Source organism: Nomascus leucogenys, chromosome 15 (genome assembly GCF_006542625.1).
Source record: "Nomascus leucogenys isolate Asia chromosome 15, Asia_NLE_v1, whole genome shotgun sequence".
NCBI lineage: Eukaryota > Metazoa > Chordata > Mammalia > Primates > Hylobatidae > Nomascus > Nomascus leucogenys.
The window spans coordinates 27,740,329-27,760,453 of record NC_044395.1 but is presented as its reverse complement, the minus strand read 5'-3'; the positions used below and the strand labels follow the sequence as shown (position 1 = coordinate 27,760,453).

The 20,125-nt window shown below is 36.3% G+C and overlaps 1 pseudogene; it reads left to right on the top strand.

The window, feature by feature from the left end:
• Nucleotides 1–13,214: 13,214 nt before the first annotated feature.
• Nucleotides 13,215–14,522, top strand: LOC100592687 (annotated as a pseudogene).
• Nucleotides 14,523–20,125: the final 5,603 nt, after the last annotated feature.

Below are 20,125 nucleotides of genomic sequence, written 5' to 3'. Positions count from 1 at the left end.
CTGAATATCAAGAGAAACATCAGGACACAGAGGGGTTACAAAATGGTAATATTCTCATTCTATCATAATTTTTACCTAGTTGGAATGCCTTCCTTATGTCAACCACTTGGTTATCCTATAGTACAGTGTATACAGGAAAGCCATGTCTTATCTTTCCCTTCATCTATCAGTTTTCAAAATAAAGAGTTGATTTCTTAGCATCTTCTAAAGTCTTAATAAATTTTGTGTTTTTTAAATTTTAGTATCAGTACAAATTATTGGACTTAAACATATTTGATGTGTTTCAATCTATTGCAGTTATTATTCTTATTGTTGCTCAAAATTATATTATCTTTACCCAGTGAGATCCTATTCAGGTTGAACTCCAAGTCCTTTCCTATATCACTCTCTATCTCTAATACGATCAATTTGTTAAGCTGTGTATTTTTAGAAAATCATCTATTTTTCCTTTTTCAATGTATTTATATAAATTGATGCAAGATAGTCTTTTATTATTTTTAAAATTTCCTCTATTAATGATATTTACTTATATTTCTAATTTTGTGCTAGTTCTAATTTTGAATGTGCATTGCCTCTTTCTCTTGTTAATTGATACAGAAATATTGTATTATTCTAATTAAAAACATCAAGAAAGCAATTACTTTTTACTTACTCCCCAGTGTGTGGCAAGGATTTTAGCATATATTTTACTTTCACTGTTTATCTTACTCTTATTATTCCTGTTTTTATGATCACTTTCTTTAATGCTGACAGCTTTTAGTAAGTTTACATAGAGTAAAATACATAAATCCTAAATGTATGTATTGTACAAGAGTTACAATTGGTTCACACCTTTATGAACACTCCGTATTATCCATATTTTTGACTGTAGCCATTCTGGTGTGTGTATGTAATAGTATCTCATTGTAGTTTTAATTTTAATTCTCCTGGTGATAAGGACACTGAGTACCTTTTAACATGAATATTGCTTAATTAGATATCTTTTATTAAATGCCTAAACCTTCAGATAATTTTGTATTAGGTTATTAAAGTATCAATTAGTAATAGTTCTTTATCATATGCAAGATTAAATTACAAGTGGTCCTTGACCTACAATGGTTTGACATGATTTTTTTAAATTTATGATCAGTATTGGGATATTAAATGCATTTTTGACTTAATGATATTTTCTACTTGCACTGGGTTTATCAGGACATAACCCCATCATAGGTTGAGAAGTATCTATATGGTGAATATTCTTTCCAATTCCTGGCTTGCTTTCACTTTTTTGATGATGACTTTTGTAAGTAGAAGTTTTCCATTTTTATGAGGTCAAATTTATCACTTTTTTCTTTTATATTTAGTGGTTTCATGTTTTGTCTAAGAAAGCTCTGACTATTATTTTTGACTAGAAGATTTATAGTTTTAACTTTCACTTGGAGATCTATGATGCATTCTCCAATTAATTTTGTATATGGTGATATAGGGCTCAAGTTTCACTTGTTCTAATTTGTAAATCCAACTGTTTGGGATACATAGGCTTATATAAAGCATCTGTATTTATACACATATAATGACATTATATCCTGAGACCTTACTAAACTCACTTATTAGTACAAACAGTTTATTTGTAGATTCCCTTTTCAATTCTGTATGTATATAATCATAAAATATGTGAGGAAATATAACTTTATTTTTTCCTTTCCAAACTTTATTCCCCTAAATTATTTGTCTTGCTTTTTTGCACTGGTTAAGAGTTCAGTACAATGTTAAACAAAAACAGAAAGAGTAGATGTAATTGCCTAGTTCCCAGTCCTAAAGGGAAAGATGTTTAATAGTTCACATTAAGTGTGATGTTAGCTGTAGGTTTTTAACAGATACCCTTTATAAAACTGAGGAAATTTCCATTTATTCTTAGTTTGCTGAGAATTTTTATCTTTAATTGGTGTAGAATTTTTTCAAGTGCCTTTTCTGCACCTATTTGAGATAATGGGGTTTTTCTCTTTTATTCTATTAACTTGGTAAACTACACTGACTTTCAAATATTAAGCCAATCTTACATTCCTGACATAAAGTACATTTGGTCATATTTGGTCACAATGTATTAGTGTATAAATATAAATATGCATATGTATGTATTGTAAGGGTTTTTGCATCTATGCTCTTAAATGATACTGGTCTAAAATTTGGTGTCTTCAGGATATTAAAGCAATACAGTGTTGGTCTCATAAAATGACTTGGGATGCATTCATTCACTGTCTTTTCACTAAAAGATTTTGTGCAAGATCAGTATATCTTTTTAAATGTTTTATAATATTCACCAGTAAAGTAATGTGAGATTAGAGATGGTTTTTAATTAAAAGTTCAATTTATTTAACAGATCTATAAGTGTTCAGATTTTATGCTATGGTGTCTAGTTTTGAAAAAAATTGTATCTTAAGGAATGTGCCCATTTTCTAAGGTGCTAAATTTATTGGCTTAAAAGTTGTTCATGGTATTTCACTTTTATACTTACAATGCCTGTCAAACCTGTAATGATATTTCTGTTTTCAATACTGATTTGTATTTTCTCTTTTTCTTTCAGTTTTATAAATCTTTTTAAAGAAGACATTTTGAGCTTTGTTAATTTTCTCTATTATTTGCTTTCTGCTCTTGTTTTGCTTTCCTTTCTTTGTATCTAATTTTCTATTTTTTTCTGTCTTCTTAAGTGAAAGCTTACATCAGCAACTGTAACTCTCATTTTCGTTTCTAATATGTGCATTTAAAGCTATGAATTTCCCTCTAAGTAGTGATTTAGCTACATCCCATAAATTTAGAAATGTTGCACCCACATTGTTTAAGCAAAATATTTTCTAATTTCCATGAGTTAGTTAGATTTATGTTGTTGGATTTCTAAATATTTAGACACTTCTTACTTATCTTTGAAAACACTGATTTTTGGAAAGTTCCATTGTTGTCAATGAATATACTCACTATGACTTCGATCTTTTGACATTTATTAATATTGATGGCTGGGTGTGGTGGCTCACGCCTGTAATCCCAGCAATTTGGGAGGCATAGGTGTGTGGATCTCCTGAGGTCAGGAGTTCAAGATCAACCTGGCCAACATGATGAAACCCTGTCTCTACTAAAAATACAAAAATTAGCCAGGTGTGGTGATGCACATCAATACTCTCAGCTACTCAGGAGGCCGAGGCAGGAGAATCACTTGAACCTGGGAGGCAGAGGTTGTGGTGAGCCAAGATCATGCCACTGCACTACAGCCTGAGTGACAGAGTGAGACTCCAACTCAAAAAAAAAAAAAAAATTCATATGGCCCAGAATACAGGCTATAATTTGGCAAATATTCCATGTGCACTGGAAAAAATGTGTAATATGTCATTATTGGGTATATAGTGTTTTATAATTGTCAATTAGATCATAAAGAGTCACAGTATTAAAATCTATGTTCTTTAAATTTTTCTCTGCTTATTCAAATAATTACTAACAGAAAAGTTTTTAAATCTTCAACTATTTTTATATATTTGTGTTTCTTCTTTTATATATTTTTCATTTTTTTCTGTACATATTTTGAAGCTATATTTTTGAAAATCATATATTTGAGACTGTTATTAATGTATCTCTTAGATGAAATTTAATACTTTACATTATAGAGCAGTGGTTCCCAATGTATTTTGCACCTGGGACTGGTTTCATGGAAGACACTTTTTCCACAGATGTGGTCAGGTGTGGTCTCAAGATGAATCAAGCATTAGATTCTTGTGAGGAGTGCATAACCTAGATCCCTCGCATACACAGTTTACAATAGGGTTCACACTCCTGTGAGAATTTAATACTGCTGCTGATCTGACAGGAGGTGCAGATAAGGCTCTAATGCTTGCTTGCTCACTGTTCACCTCCTGCTAAGCAGCCTGGCTCCTAACAGGCCATGGTCTGGTCCTACTAGTTCATGGCTAAGGATTGGGGAATCTTGTTATAGAGAATTTTTCTGATATCTGGTAATACTTTTTGTCTCAAAATCTTTTTGTCTGACATTAGTGCAGCTTCATTATTTTTCTTAAAGGTAGTATTTGTATGATATATATTTTTCTGTTTATTCATGTTCAGCTCAATGCAGTTCTTTTATTTAAGGTGCTATCTCTTGTAAACAGCATATAGTTGGGTCTTTTAACTATACAATCTGACAATATCTGCCTTTTAACTAGAAAGTTAGTCCATTTACAGTTAACGTAGTTACTGCTGTGATAGGTAAATTGATTTCTTTTGGTCTCCTGTTTTCACTTTTTATTGGTCTTTTAGCTATATTTATTTGTGTTGTCTTTTATGGTTGTGCTAGAGATCATAATATGAATTATTAACCCTTTGCAATCATAGTTTACATTTAATTAATGTTATTCAACATAGCATATAATGTAAGGACATAAGCATTTAATGTAAGAACCTATATCAGTAAATTCCTTTTAACTTTCTTTGCCCTTTGTGTCACTTTTGTCATATATTTTAACTCTAAAATCTGTATAAATCTTATTACACATTTTTAATTACTTCTACTTTGAACAATTTAAGGATATTTTAATGAAATTTTTAATGCACATATTTACCAGTGCTCTGCTTTCCTTTCTGAAGAGCATGCTTTCATCTTGTATTATTTGTCTTTAGCCTGAAGAACTTCCTACTACTATTTCTTGTAGTATGTTTCTAATAGCAACAAATTGTCCTGGTTTTTCTTTATCTTAAAATTATTTTATTTCATCTTCATTTTTAAGGAACATTTTTACTGGATGTAGAATTTCAAGTGACAGCTTTTTTTCCTCAAGATTTTAAAGATCACGTTCTATTATTCTAGCTTATTTTTGTTTTCAATGAGAAGTCACTTTATTATTTAAAAGTTTTGTCCTCTTTCTCTGGCTGGTATTATAATTTTTTATATTTTTATTTTTCAGCAGCTAACCTATAAAGTAATGAGTGTAGCCTTCATATTTATCCTGCTTAAAGGATACTAACGATTTTTGTTTGTTTGTTTTTGAGACAGGATCTCACTCCATCAGCCAGGCTGGAGTGCAGTAGCATGATCACGGCTCACTGCAGCCTCAATCTCCCAGTTTCAGGTGATCATCCCACCTCAGTCTCCTGGGTATCTGCGACTACAGGCATGCACCACCACACTTGGCTATTTGTGTGTGTGTGTGTGTATTTTTTCTAGAGTTGGAGTCTTACAATGTTGCCCAGGCTTGTCTTGAACTCCTAAGCTCGAGTGATCTACCCACCTCAGCCTCCCGAAGTGCTGGGATTAGAGGAATGAACCACTGTGCCAAGACGAGCTTTTTTTAAACTTTAGGTTCAGGGGTACACGTGCAGGTTTGTTATGTAAGTAAACTCGTGTCATGAGCATTTGATGTACAGATTATTTCATCACCCAGGTACTAAGCCTAGTAGCAATAGTTATTTTTTCTGTTCCTCTTCCTTCTCCCACTCTCCTCCCTCTGTGGGAGCTCCAGTGTCTGTTGGTCCACTCTATGTGTCCATGTGCTCTCATCATTTAGCTCCCACTTATAAGTGAGAACATGCAGTATTTGGTTTTCTGTTCCAGTATTAGTTTGCTAAAGATAATGGTCTCCAGCTCCATCCATGTTCCAAAAGGTCATGATCTCATTCATTTTTATGGCCGCATAGCATTCTATGGTGTATATGTCCACTGAAGAACATTTAGGTTGGTTCCATGTCCTTGCTATCGTGAATAGCTGCAATGAACATGTGCATGTATGAGTCTTTATGATAAAACAATTTCTATTCCTCTGGGTACATACCCAGTAATGGGATTGCTGGGTCGAATGATAGTTTTGTTTTCAGCTCTTTGAGGAATCACCACACTGTCTGCCACAGTGGTTTAACCAATTTACAATCCCACCAACAGTGTATAAGCATTCCCTTTTCTCCACAACCTCTCCAGCATGTTATTTTTTGACTTTTTAATAATAGTCATTCTGACTGGTGTTAGATAGTATTTCATTGTAGTTCTGATTTGCATTTGCCTAATGATCAGTGATGCTGAACTTTTTTTCATATGCTGTCGGTCACATGTATGTCTTCTTTTGAAAACTGTCTGCTCACGTCCTTTGCCCACTTTTTAATGGGTTTTTTTTTCTTGTAAATTAGTTTAGGTTCCTTATAGATGCTGGATATTAGACCTTTGTCAGATGCACAGTTTGCAAATATTTTCTCCCATTCTGTAAGATGTTTGTTCACTCTGTTGATAATTTCTTTTGCTGTGCAGAAGCTCTTTAACTTAGTTAGATCCCATTTGTCAGTTTATGCTTTTGTTGCAATTGCTTTTGGCATCTTCATTGTGAAATCTTTGCCATTTCTTATGTCCAGATGGTATTGCCTAGGTTGTCTTCTAGGGTTTTTATGGTTCCAGGTTTTACATTTAAGTCTTTAATCTATCTTGAGTTGATTTTTGAATATGGTATAAGGAAGGGGTCCAGTTTTAATCTTCTGCATATGGCTAGCCAGTTCTCCCAGCACCATTTACTAAACAGGAAGTCCTTGTCCCATCACTTGTTTTTATCAGCTTTGCCAAAGATCAGATGGTTGTAGGTATGTGGTCTTATTTCTGGGATCTCTATTCTGTTCCATTGGTCTACGGGTCTGGTATTGTGCTAGTACCATGCTGTTTCAGTTACTATAGCCTTGTAGTACAGTTTGAAGTTGGGTAGCATGATACCTCCTACTTTGTTCTTTTTGCTGAGCAAAAAGGGAATACATTTTGAATTTGATGTTGTTCATCAATTTTAGGAAATTTGTATCCATTTCTTCTACCATATTCTGTCTCTTCTGTCTTCATGGGCTTCCAAATAAACATATATTAAACCACTTAATGTTGTGACAGACGCTGGCGTTTTTTTATGCTTGTTCATTTTAATTTTTACATTATCTTTTTTCTATTTGCTTCAGTTTGAATAATTTATGTTTCCCTTTCTTTAAGATTACTAGTCCTTTCTGTGCACTATTCAATATGCTTATAAATCCATCCAATTAATTTTTTATTCTAGATATAATTTTCAGTTCAAAAATTTCCATTTAACTCTTTTTATACTTTGTGTTTCTCTGCTAAAACACCACATCTATTTGACTATATATTTTTTTCTCTAAATTGTTTTATATAAATAATATTTTTATAATGGTAATTTAAAGTCTTTACAAATTTCTACACTTCAGCATCTCTGGGCCTTCTTCTATTGATTGATTTTTGTTTTGGTTATGTGCCACAGTCTCCTTCTTTACATATCTAGTAATTTTTTATTATATTATTAACACTGTAGATAGAATACTATGTAGATTCTGGATTATTTCATCTTCCTTCAATAAGGGCTATATTTTGTCTAACAGACAATAAATTACTGGTGAATCACTTTGATCCTATATGTATCTGATTTTAGGTTTTTTGAGGATTTGGTTTAGTTTTAAAGGTAGTCCTAAATACCTAAGGACCTCCATGTTTGTAAACAGCCATTATTCCTAGGATGTGGCACCTACTCTGAAAACTATTTCCCTGAGGTCTTAAATTTGATCAGGATTTACACTAAGATCTCCTTACTCTGGCTCCAATACCTCCTTAGCATTATGCAATCTCTGTTCTACCCCAACAGCAATTCTCTGCTAGCCCTATAGGCCTTGTTCAGCAGTCTTATCCTGCCTATACACAATTTAGGATTTGGTCAAGAACCTAAGAGGAACCCCTACACAAATTTCTGAATCTTCTTTGCAGCTCTTTTTCTCTGGTACTCTGCCCTTTCAATTCAGCTGCTGTTTTAGCAACCACAAACTCCCATCTCTAATTCCTCTGCCCAGAGAGGCTAAGATTCTCTGCCTGAGTGGCATATCACCATTAAACTCTAGGAAATGCCCCTAATAGAAAACTTGAGTGAATGTAGATCTTACCTTGTATGCTTCACTAAAGATTGCAACTCCATGCAGTGTGCAATGCCTGAAACTCTTGTTTCATGTATATTTTCCATTTATAGTTGTTTACTACAGGAGATTAAATCCAATACTAGCTATGCCATTGTGACTGGAACCAAAAGTGCCTGTAATCAATTGTTCAAAATCCAGACTAGTACTATAATATTGCTTATTTCTATAATTATGCTTTTTAATAATTTTTTAACATTTATATTTTGCTTTGTTACACTAAAGTATTTTTTATTCTAAGGTCTATATTTACACTGCTTCAAAATTCACCTAATGGCTTATCTATTCTTTAATAGTTTTGAATTATTAATCTCTCAATTCACTAAAGAATGCCTTTGAGTAATTATTTTTTTCATACCGTTTAAATAACAGACATATTCTAAGGCTTTGCGTTTAAAAAAAAAAAATCTAGTTGTTGCCTTAATATCTTAACATGAATGGTAGCTCTACTGGGTATTTTCTGTTCATGTTGTCTCGTTTTTTATTGGCATTCATATTTTAATAGTGTGAAGTCAACCCACTTGGCATCCACTTGCACAAAAACTACATCTTACTTTCCACCTTGTTGCTCATGAATTTTTATTATCCTTGAAGTTTAAAATGTCTTCCATGATGCCTACAGATGTATTACCATTAATATCACCTAGAACACAGTGACCCTTTATATTAATAATTTATAGACTTAGCCAGAAACTTTTTATCTATTTTACTGAATATTAATGCTTCTGATATATATCAGAATATAAATATGTCAGAAGCATCAATAGCCAGTAAAATATATTCTGATATCTATAAAACATTTATAGATATCAGAATATATTGCTTACTTCTGTAGTTATGCTTTTTAAGAATATATTAACATGTCCTGCTATATCTGATGATATATATATGTATATATATATATATATATACCTGATGATATATATCAGATATAGCAGGACATATTAATATATTCTTATAAAAAAACCTGATAAATATCATCAGATATAGCAGAACATATTAAAATATATACATATATATTCTGGTATATATCAGAAGCATTAAAATACAGTAAAATAGATATAGAATATATGTATCAGGAGCATTTTATATATATATATGATAAGAATTATAAATACATCAGGGGAATTTTTATAGACACAAAATTTTTATCTTATTTAGGAACACTTAAAATTCATAGGTTGGCTCTCCATTTTTCAATACTTGCTATTGTTTTGCTTTCTTGCTTTTTCTTACATTCTTTTTCTCTTTAAGTCTCTGAAACTTTTGAACGTTTTTCTTCATCTCCATGATAAATTTTCTAGAGAGCCAAATTTGCTTCCTATAGATAATTTAGTTGTGCCCTTATGTACTGAAATTCTTTCCATTTTTTACCACATGACAACTACCTTCTGTCATGCTGTTCTTTCTCCCATACGATTTTCTCTTTATTAGTTGCTCATGCTTCATAAAGGTCATGCCTTCATATCTTTTACTGAGAATGCTAAACATATATTATCTAGCTATTCTGCTACTTCTTGTCGCAAATAATTTTTGGAGGCATATTTTTCCTTTGAGTCTTCAGATTAACATAACTTTTTGGTGCTATAGAATATTTTATAGACCCAATTTTGCTTTTCATTGCTTATTTGTTTATATTTATGCCTGACGGAGTTAAAATCTCTTTAGGTCTAGCATTGCCAACAGACAAGGTAAATTGTGTGTCCTTAAGCATCTCTTTATTGCACATTTGGGGCATTAGATGGCTTATCTCAAATCTAAACTTAGAAACATAGTAATGAGCATATCCTTAGTCCAATTTATTGTGTGCAGCAAGTATTTATGCCTTGTGGCTCTGCTGAAATATGTTAAAATATTCTGGTTTTGCTGTTGAATTTTCCATGTTAGACAATAAAAATGCATATCCTGGGATGCAAAGAATTAACGCACATCCTCTTTTCCCCTGTTTTTGTGTACTAAAAGCTAAAATCAGTGTAGGAAGAGATGACTTGTTTTCCTGGTTTAGAGCAGGAGGTGAAATGCTGGGACACTGGTATAAGACGTTTCCTACTTCAGAAAATACTTCCTGTGCAGTATGGGGGTGACCTGCTTGACATGTACAGCCTTTTTGTTCCTGGGCTGGAAGAAGGTAGATAAAATGAATCAAACCCTTCTCATGCAAAGGAGTCAGCATGCATAGCCTAGGGAAGTGTTTCTCAATCTAATCCAGTCAGTTTTTCAATTCCTGGGAACTCCTCTCAAATGTTAATTTATAGTACACTCTTATTCATTCCCAGTACTGTCAAAAATTTTATATATCCTAAGTATTTTTTTTAAAAAAAAATCTGGAGAAGACAGCATGCCACTACATTGCCTCAGAATTTTCAGTGATCTCTTGTAATAGACTTTGTATGTGTTTCCATTTTTTTACTTCCTCCAACTGACAGTCACTACATATAATTTCCCCACCTGTCTTGCCTTTAAGTTTAAAAATCTAATACCATATATTAGGAGTAAATAGAAGATTATTGAGAGAGTCCCTTATCAAATTAAAATTCTAATTCTCAGTGATGGAGCGCAATCTCTGAAAATAATAAACGTTGTAGTGTATGCACAAACCGGTCCCTTTGCACAGAATCCTCTGCCCATCTGCAGACTACTCAGCAACAGAGAACAAAAAAGTGCACAATTGTAGACATTTTTTAACTTGAAAATAAAATCTCTTTTAAGAAACATTTAACTTTTTTTTTTTTATCTTGCAAAGACCAACTTCAAGCCATCTCCTCCAAGAAATACTTCCCTTCTGATTCTTCCTTCCTGTGCTTAGCAACAAGGTCAGACAGTTTAACTTGAAAAAGCAAAATTGAGTAAAGTAGTTGTTAATAGTAAGTTGCTATGTTGGATTTGGAATACACTGAGACATTTTATCTTGTTTTTTTAAAAATAAAATTCTAAAATATTATTTTATTACTTTTTCTGATAAAATGATTAAAATCATTAACACTGAATTGTGTTCTTTGTTCCTCAAACTCTGGAATCAACCAATAAAATAATGATAAAGTAGTGTTTTCTTCAGAGTGCTACTGTGAAGACTAAGACATGTAATGTACTTAAATAAAAATAAAACTATCAATATTAATGATGAGAAGTGCTAACTATAAGCACAGAAGCACAAATTTATTTGTGTATACTAGAGAATTATAAAGGAAAAGGAAAGCAGTAAGTATAGTTTTTGACTCAATAATTATAATTTTTTTAACATTGTGGCTGTATTTTTTTTCTCTATTCCACAAAATACAAAGCATGATATTCAACCCAGAGCAAAAACACTGTTGTCTTGATACAATGGTAATTTCAAACCTGCTTCATTAGACTATAAATTCTTAAAAAGTAGAGATTACACCTAGTTAATTCTGCCTATAACCAAGTCCAGAACCATGCATATGGGCACCTCAATGAGCCACGTTCTGTCCTGATTGGACATTATCTAGGTAATCCCTTAGGTATATTTTCAATTCCTACTTTTGATTCAGTTGAATTTTGCAATTTGTGAAATTGATGTGTCCACTATGCCCAGCTGATGAAATATTCATCCAATATTTATTGAGCCCGTTCTAGGAGTCAGCCAATGTGGTAATTGCCTGGGAGACAATCCCAAGTCACCACTTCTATCTTCAGAGATTTCACAGCCAAGCAGAGGGAATAGACTATTTAAAAAAATCACGGCTCAGTAGGACAAGTGCTGTGGATAATATGGAATAAAATTTGGGAATCCCCTGGCTGAACTGATGGGGTCGTGGTTAACCTGAAAAGCAAAGAGGAGTTAACTGTGGAATGAGGAGTCCCACCTGCAGCCAACCTTATGCTGCAGAGGGGTTGATGCCTGGACACTGGCAACAGACGCTTGGGTTTGGATTCCCCCTCAGCCAATTCTGAGCTTAGTGAGCTTTAACAAATCCTTTAACCCCTTGGAGATTTTTCTGCAAAATGAGGACTATAATAGTTTCTAATTAATGGAGTCGTGGGGACCAAATTGGTTAAGTAGAGCTTTTACCAGGCCCTGCTACACAGCAAGCCCTAGCTCAGCGTGAACTTTTATTATTATTATTATTGGTTTGCTGCTTTCTCCCAGTGGCCTTCCCTGAAGTTTCCAATCAAGTTATAATTTTCCTTGTATGTGCTCACATCTCAGGCACAATAGGACAGCAGCATTAAGGCCATTCAGCAAAGGTTCCGATCAGAGCTCATAAGATCTCACTTAAGCCTTATCTGAATAATGTGCTACAGGAACTTCCCTGTTGAAAAAGGAAGGAGCTTATCTCTTCAGAGTGCCACTAGACGATTAGAAGCAAACTGTCATGTTGATGTAAATATGAGAGTTTAGTTATGGAAGGTGGGAGTGTTTGCTTAAAATGACACTAAAGCTGAATTTTTATGAATGGCTTTTTATTATACAAGACATCTATGTTCACTGAAGAAACTTAGAAAGTATAGAAAATAATTTATACAAATTATAATCAGCTGTAATCCCACTGCCCATAAAAAGAGTACTACGGCATTTTGACGCAAATGTTTCCAGTATTTTTTCTACACATGCATACTCTGAGAAAAATGCATGTACCCTTCTGCTTCTCTCCTTACTAACCCCACACATACACTCAGTTGAACATCTCTTAGGAAGAGATCATTTGTCATTTGATTGGCCAGAGTTCATAGTTAACCAGTGGACCAAGTTATTATTCCTTAAAGACCCCAAGTCCTCCTTTGCCTCACTTCTTTCTATGACTTGGTGATAAGAAACACCAAGTAAAACAAAGAGGGTTGTTTGTGTGTGTGTCCCATCTACTCTGTAACTATAATTAAATAGGCAGAGGTAGACTCTGTTTACCCAGCCATCCTAGACGCAGGAGGTTTCACTTAAAGGTCTCTGGATGTAATCATGTTCTCCTATCCATCTTTTAACAGAAAACTCACAAGGTGAACTAGGTGCTTATCCAGTTACTAATAAACAATATCATCTCCTATCATTCCTTGAGTATCACTTGCTTGGTTGGCAACACCCTGAGAAAGACACATGATCAGCACAACAGAATCTTCACAGCCCAGCATCCCTGACCATAATACCATTACAGCAATACCAAATTCTCACCTCTAATCTCTAAAAATACACACAAATAAATAAACCCATTCGTTTTTATAAAAATGAAATTATCCTGCTCTGTCGCCTGCCATGGCTGCCCCAGCCCGAGTGGTTCGTTGCAGTGTGGAGTCAGATTCCGGACGGTATGTCCAGCAAAGGCTCTATGGTTCTGGCCTGCAGTGGCAGCCTGGACACCTTCTGCATCCTCGTGTGGCTGAACGAACAAGGCTATGACGTCATTGCATACCTAGCCAACATTGGCCAGAAGGAAGACTTCCACAAAGGCATGAAGAAGGCACTGAAGCCTGGGGCCAAAAAGGTGTTCACTGATGATGTCCACATGGAGTTTGTGGAGGAGTTCATCTGGCCGGCCATCCAGTCCAGCACACTGTATGAGGACCGCTACCTCCTGGGCACCTCTCTCGCCAGGGCCTGCATTGCCCGCAAACAAGTGGAAGTCGCCCAGCAGGAGGGGGCCTAGTATGTGTCCCACGGCACCACGGGAAAGGGGAACGATCAGGTCCAGTTTGAGCTCACCTGCTACTCGCTGGCCCCCACAGATAAAGGTCATTGCTCCCTGAAGTATGCCCGAATTCTACAACCGGTTCAAGGACCACAGTGACCTGACGGAATACGTAAAGCAACGCGGGATTCCCACCCCGGTCACTCCCAAGAACCCGTGGAGCATGGACGAGAACCTCATGCACATCAGCTACGAGGCTGGAATCCTGGAGAATCCCGAGAACCAAGCGCCTCCAGGTCTCTACACGAAGACCCAGGACACGGCCAAAGCCCCCAACACCCCTGACATTCTCGAGATGGAGTTCAAAAAAGGGGTCCCCGTGAAGATGACCAACGTCAAGGATAGTGCCACCCACCAGACCTCCTTGGAGCTCTTCACGTACCTGAACGAAGTTGCAGGCAAGCACGGCGTGGGCAGTATTGCCATCGTGGAGAACCGTTTCATTGGAATGAAGTCCCGAGGTATCTACGGGGCCCCAGCAGGCACTATCCTTTACTACGCTCATTTAGACATCCAGGCCTTCACCACGCACCGGGAAGTGCACAAAATCAAACAACGCCTGGGCTTGAAATTTGCTGAGCTGGTGTATACCGGTTTCTGGCTTTCTGGCACAGCCCGAGTGTGAATTTGTCCGCCACTGCATCGCCGAGTACCAGGAGCGAGTGGAAGGGAAAGTGCAGGTGTCTGTCCTCAAGGGCCAGGTGTACATCCTTGGCCGGGAGTGCCCCACTGTCTCTCTACAACGAGGAGCTGGTGAGCATGAACGTGCAGGGTGATTATGAGCCAATTGATGCCACCTGGTTCATCAACATCAATTCCCTCAGGCTGAAGGAATTATCATCGTCTCCAGAGCAAGGTCACTGCAAAATAGACCCCCGTACAATGAGGAGCTGGGACCTCCTCAATTTGCAGATCCGCCAAGTACAGGCGCTAATTGTTGTGATAATTTGTACTTGTGACTAGTTCTCCCCGGCTGGCAGCATAGTGGGGCTGCCAGGCCCCAGCTTTGTTCCCTGGTCCCCCTGAAGCCTGCAAACGTCGTCATCCAAGAGAAGAGTGGGGGGCAGCTGCAGTGGAGACCTATAAAATGACAAAAGATACACTAGTCAAAAAAAGTGAAATTATACCGTACAAATCAACTTATTAACTATATAAGTTAATAAATAACCCAACCATATATTTTTATATTGATGAATACATAAACATGTCTGCTTCCTCATTTTTTATTTTTTTACTTATATTAATGATTTTGTGTGAATACTACCATAATTTATTGAATCAATCTTCTTTCATTGGAGAGTTAAATTGTTTTTAAGCTTTGACTATTAAAAACAATGTCTCAGTGACAATCCCTCTACATGTACCCTTGTGACTGTGACTGACTATACCCAAAGACCATATTCTTCCCTGCACCATGGCAAATATACGTAATATCCTACCATCATTTCTACCAAAGCTTGACTTCCCCAGGTCTGTATCTAGGTAGCTAGAAGCAGCTCATAATTACTTCACTTCAGAAGAAACTGCATGTAAATGGCCTGAGCAGCCTGGAGCTCCACAATTGGATTAATTGGTCCCCAGGTAACTAACCTTGAATTTCTAATGAGCCCATTGGAATAGAAGGAACTGCAAATCTGAATTCAGATGTCAGAGTCAGGACTAATAATATGAAGCACAGGCCCAGCGCAGTGGCTCACTCCTGGAAGCCCAGCACTTTGGGATGCCAAGGCAGGCAGATAACTTGAGGCCAGGAGTTGGAGACCAGCCTGGCCAACATGATGAAACCCCATGTCTACCAAAAAATAGAAAAATTAGCCAGGTGTGGTGGTGGGCACCTGTAGTCCCAGGTACTTTGGAGGCTGAGGTGGGAGGATGGCTTGAACCCACGAGGTAGAGGTTGCAGTGAGACGAGATCATGCCACTGAACTCCAGCCTGGGTGACAAAGCAAGACTCTTTCAAATATATATAGCACAATCCACAAGCAGGGAAGCAAAAACCTAACTGGGGCTAATTTATCCTACCTGCTGAAGCTCTCACTGTCTGAGCTACTGGACTGGGGGGCAGGTGTGAGAGGTAACACTTACTGGACTTTACAGTCATAGTAGGCCAGGCTGGGATAATTTAGAGAATATTTTAGAAAGTTTTCAGGATATGGCCCACAAATCAAAGGTGTTTTTTCAAACCTATAATATCTTTCTCATAAGTGTAGATGACTCAAGAGACAATTTTAGGTACTAACATCATAAAATTTTAGGGACACCACAAAACTAGAGTTTTCCAACTCAGTGAAACACTGCCATTGATGTGTTTAAAATAGAAACTCAAATTTATAAATAATAATAGTAATGATAATAGTCATCATCATCTTTTAAAATAATTATCCTTCAAAGGCTCATCATGTTTTGTTTTGTTTTTTTAATTAAAAACAGAGCTGGTGACCTTCACAAAGCAAACTAGGGAATACGTCAGTATCCTGGCACTTGAGCAGAATTTCTAGGGATTTGGGCCCCTGTGAATCTTCTCCAGCTCAGAGAATGACTTAAAGAAAAAATAAAAGCCCTATAGTTTACATCTGTTGTTTTAGTCCTCACCTGATGGAATTGTCAATCACTTATTCCTTCCTCCCTCACCATAACAGAAGGCATGTGACCAGACTGTCCAATCAAAGTACCTCATGCTTCAAGATTGGCCCAGGGGCACATTCATGACCCAAGTATAGCCAATGACAGTCATTTATCAAAAGTTCATAGGGAGCTGAGAGAGAATTTCTCTCCTACAGAAAGCATAAGCCCACGGACCATGTAAAACACGGTGCTGTTAGGTGGCATCTTAGTCATTACATAGAAAAAGCCTCTCAAGATACTCAAGTTCTCTCTTTTAGTTACCTCTCTTTGAAGTAAATTTATTTTGCAGCTAAAAGAATTCCCATCTAAAACTCCTAGGATCATTTGATTCCTGCAAAGATCATCTGAGTCTAAAGGTGAATGTGAAACTGGAAAATTCATCACAATTCAATTATAAGTTGGATATAACATTAAGATTTGGTTCCAGATTGATTTGTGCTTTCTAAAATTACTTGTGTTGCAGAATACGTTTGACCTCACACTCACATTTCTTTCTGGGGAGGGCACTGACCAAACTGAGAATAATTATGTTTCCTTCATTACTCATTCATTCATTCAAATTAGTACGTGACAATTTTTTCCATCTTCCTAAAAATCATTTCACATGACCTGCTTTATCACGTTATCTTTATTCAAATAACAACCCCAAGTATTGCTCTTATCCTAAAACATTTTTCAAATAATTGTAACCGGAGGAGGAAAAGGGGAGTTGTGGTTTAATGGCTATAGAGTTTCAGTTCTGTAAGATGAAAAAGTGCTAGAGATGTTTCACAACAATGTGAAACAGCTTGAATGTGGATATACTCAATACACTAAACTATGCACTTAAAAATGGTTAAGATGGTAAATTTTTTATTATGTATTTTTAATACAATAAAAAAAGTAACAGCACAAGACAATAAAATATGTTTTAATACTTTATGGTGTTATAGGCTGAATTCAGCTGATGAAGAAAGATATATTATTGGAAAAACTTACTGAAAGACATTTGGAAGGGAAGCTGAATCCCAGGACCTTAAGTTGTCTTGGCACCTAGGCTTCTCAAAATGAGGAGAGATATTTTACATAACAGATGACAAAAGAGTTGGAGCTCCTGGAAGAAATCTAGGGCAGAGAGATAAAAAACATCAAAATGGTCGGAGGTTGTTGATTTGACCCCTCCCCACGACCACATGAAATGTTTGGTGCCAGTCAATTCTTTTGGGAGCAATTCACAAAGACATTTCATTACACTTCATTACACATCTGGGTCAATGCTGCAGCTCAGAGGAGCCATTGAGAAGCAAGGTTGAAAAGGTCCCAAATGATGTTTGTATTAAAAGAGTTTACAAGGCACTTTCCTATTCAAAATCTAATTAGTCTCCATGGTGACATAAACATGGGTATTAGCATAAGTTCCATTTTACAGACCAGATAACTAAGGCCCATAAAATCTAGGCATGTTATCCAAAGTCATACAAGCAATAAGAGATTAGCCTAGTCCTCTAAATCAAGATCCCATACTCTTTCCACATACATTTCCACATTGTCCTCCCCTGACACTGTGCAAGTCCACAACCTCTCTTCCAAACCTGAACCCGCTTCCCTAGTGTCAGCTCAAACCACAAAACAGCTCATCTAAATTGTGCAAACTGTGAGATTCGCACAAGTAATCTGAGTATATTAGTCCACTCCAGCACTGCTATGTTGAAACACCTGAGACTGGGTAATTCACAAAGAAAAGAGGTTTAATTTACTCATGTATCCTCAGGCTGTAGAGAAACCATGGCTGGGGAGGCCTCAGGTAATATACAACCATCGGCAAAAGGCAAAGAAGAAGCAGGCCCATCTTCACATGGCCAGAGCTAGAGGAAGGAGGAGGGGTTGTGCTACATACTTTTAAACAAGATCTCGTGAGAACTCACTATCAGGAGAACATTAAGAGGGGAATCCACCCCATAATCCAATCACCTCCTACTAGGCCCCTCTTCCAACATTGGGGATTATAATTCAACATGAGATTTGGGCAGGGATACAAATCCAAACCATATCACTGAGACTGAGCCCCTTTTTGAGTGAAGAAGCCAAACCATGACTCTATTCATTTTTAAATCCCCAGTGCTACGTTCCTGGTAGTTATTCCTAATATGTTTGTTGAATATATACCATTTCAATGGTATAAATTTATATCACCTCTCATGCCAACCTAGTAGAATAGAAAATGAATCATATATTAATTTATTGATGGAATTGAATGAATTCCAATTTATCTGATTGTTGCCCTGATGTTTTGGGTTTTCCAGGCTGGGACTTTATTCCACATATTATATTTTCCCTTAAAGACATTGTCTATCAATGCAAATAAAAACCACAATGAGATGCCATCTCACACTAGCCAGAATAGTTATTATTAAAAATCGAAAAACAACATATGCTGTGAAGGCTGCAAAGAAAAGGGAACACTTATACACTGTTGGTGGGAATGTAAATTAGTTCAAGCACTGTGGAAAACAGTTTGAAAATTTCTCAAAGAACTTCAGTCAGAACTACCTTTCAACCCACCAATCCTATTACCGGGTATATATCCCAAAGCAAATAAATCATTCTACCAAAAAGACACTTGCACTTATATGTTTATTGCAGCACTCTTCAGAATAGCAAAGACATGAAATCAACCTAGATGCCCATCAACAGTGGATTGAATAAAGAAAAAAATGTGATATATACACACACACACACACACACACACACACACACACACACACACCATGGAATACTATGCAGCCATAAAAAGAATGAAATCATGTCCTTTGAAGCAACACGGATGCAACTGGAGGCCATTATCCTAAGTGAATTAACACAGGCACAGGAAACAAAATACTGCATGCTCTCACTTCTAAGTGGGAGCTAAACATTAGGTACTCATGGACATAAAGATAGCAACAATAGACCCCGGGGACTACTAGAGGGGGAAGGGAGGGAGGGAAAAGGGGGCTGAAAAACTACCTATCGGGTGCTATGCTCACTACCTGGGTGACAGGATCATTCGTACCCCAAACCTCAACATCAGACAATATATCCAGGTAACAAATCCAGCACATGTACCCCTTGAATCTAAAATAAATGTTGAAATTATATATTTTTAAAGGCATTGTATATTCTTAAAACTCCTACAGTAGTGACATGAAGGAGAGCTTATTGATGTGAAGTGCAATTCTCAGAATTAGACCACTGAAAATCTGAGTTCAGTAACCTTTATGATTCCTACCATTTTAAGCTTAAAATCTTTGAAATGCATTATGTCACTTGAAAGACATTGAAATATTCATTTTATTCTTTTTCTTTGCATGTAATTATTCAAATGAAAGACGCTTAAAACTTGGTCTCCTTTGGAAACTTTTGCAGTGGTAATTCACTGCCTCCAAATAATTCAAAGTATGTGGTTTTTGAGGTGTGTGGGTGGTTGCGTTTGTACTCTCTTACCTACGATATGAGAGCAGTAGCTTTTTGTTCTCCATTATGCCAATTGTAAGAAACAGTCACAAAAATGTAGACAAAGAAAAGTAGAAGAGGTGACCAGCAGTCTCCTTAAGGCAGTATGGCAGAATGAAAGAATCAAGTTCTTGAGCTCTGGATTTGTGATCTTAGACCAATCACTTCACCTCTCTTTGTTTTATTTACTTCACTGTAAAAAGTAAAAGGCAGGATCACTTCTTAAAGCCACTTAAGGTTCTGAGGAGGTGCCAGAGGGATGAAGGGAGTGAACAAAGCCAGCGATCATGTGGTCCCTCCATCAGCTCCAATCAGAAGAACTTCACCTTGACCTATGTTATCAATGATTGAACGTATAAGATTAAATTCAACCAAAAAGTATTGCATGCCTAATAATACTTCAAAACCACTGATCTACCATCCCTTTATAATTCAAC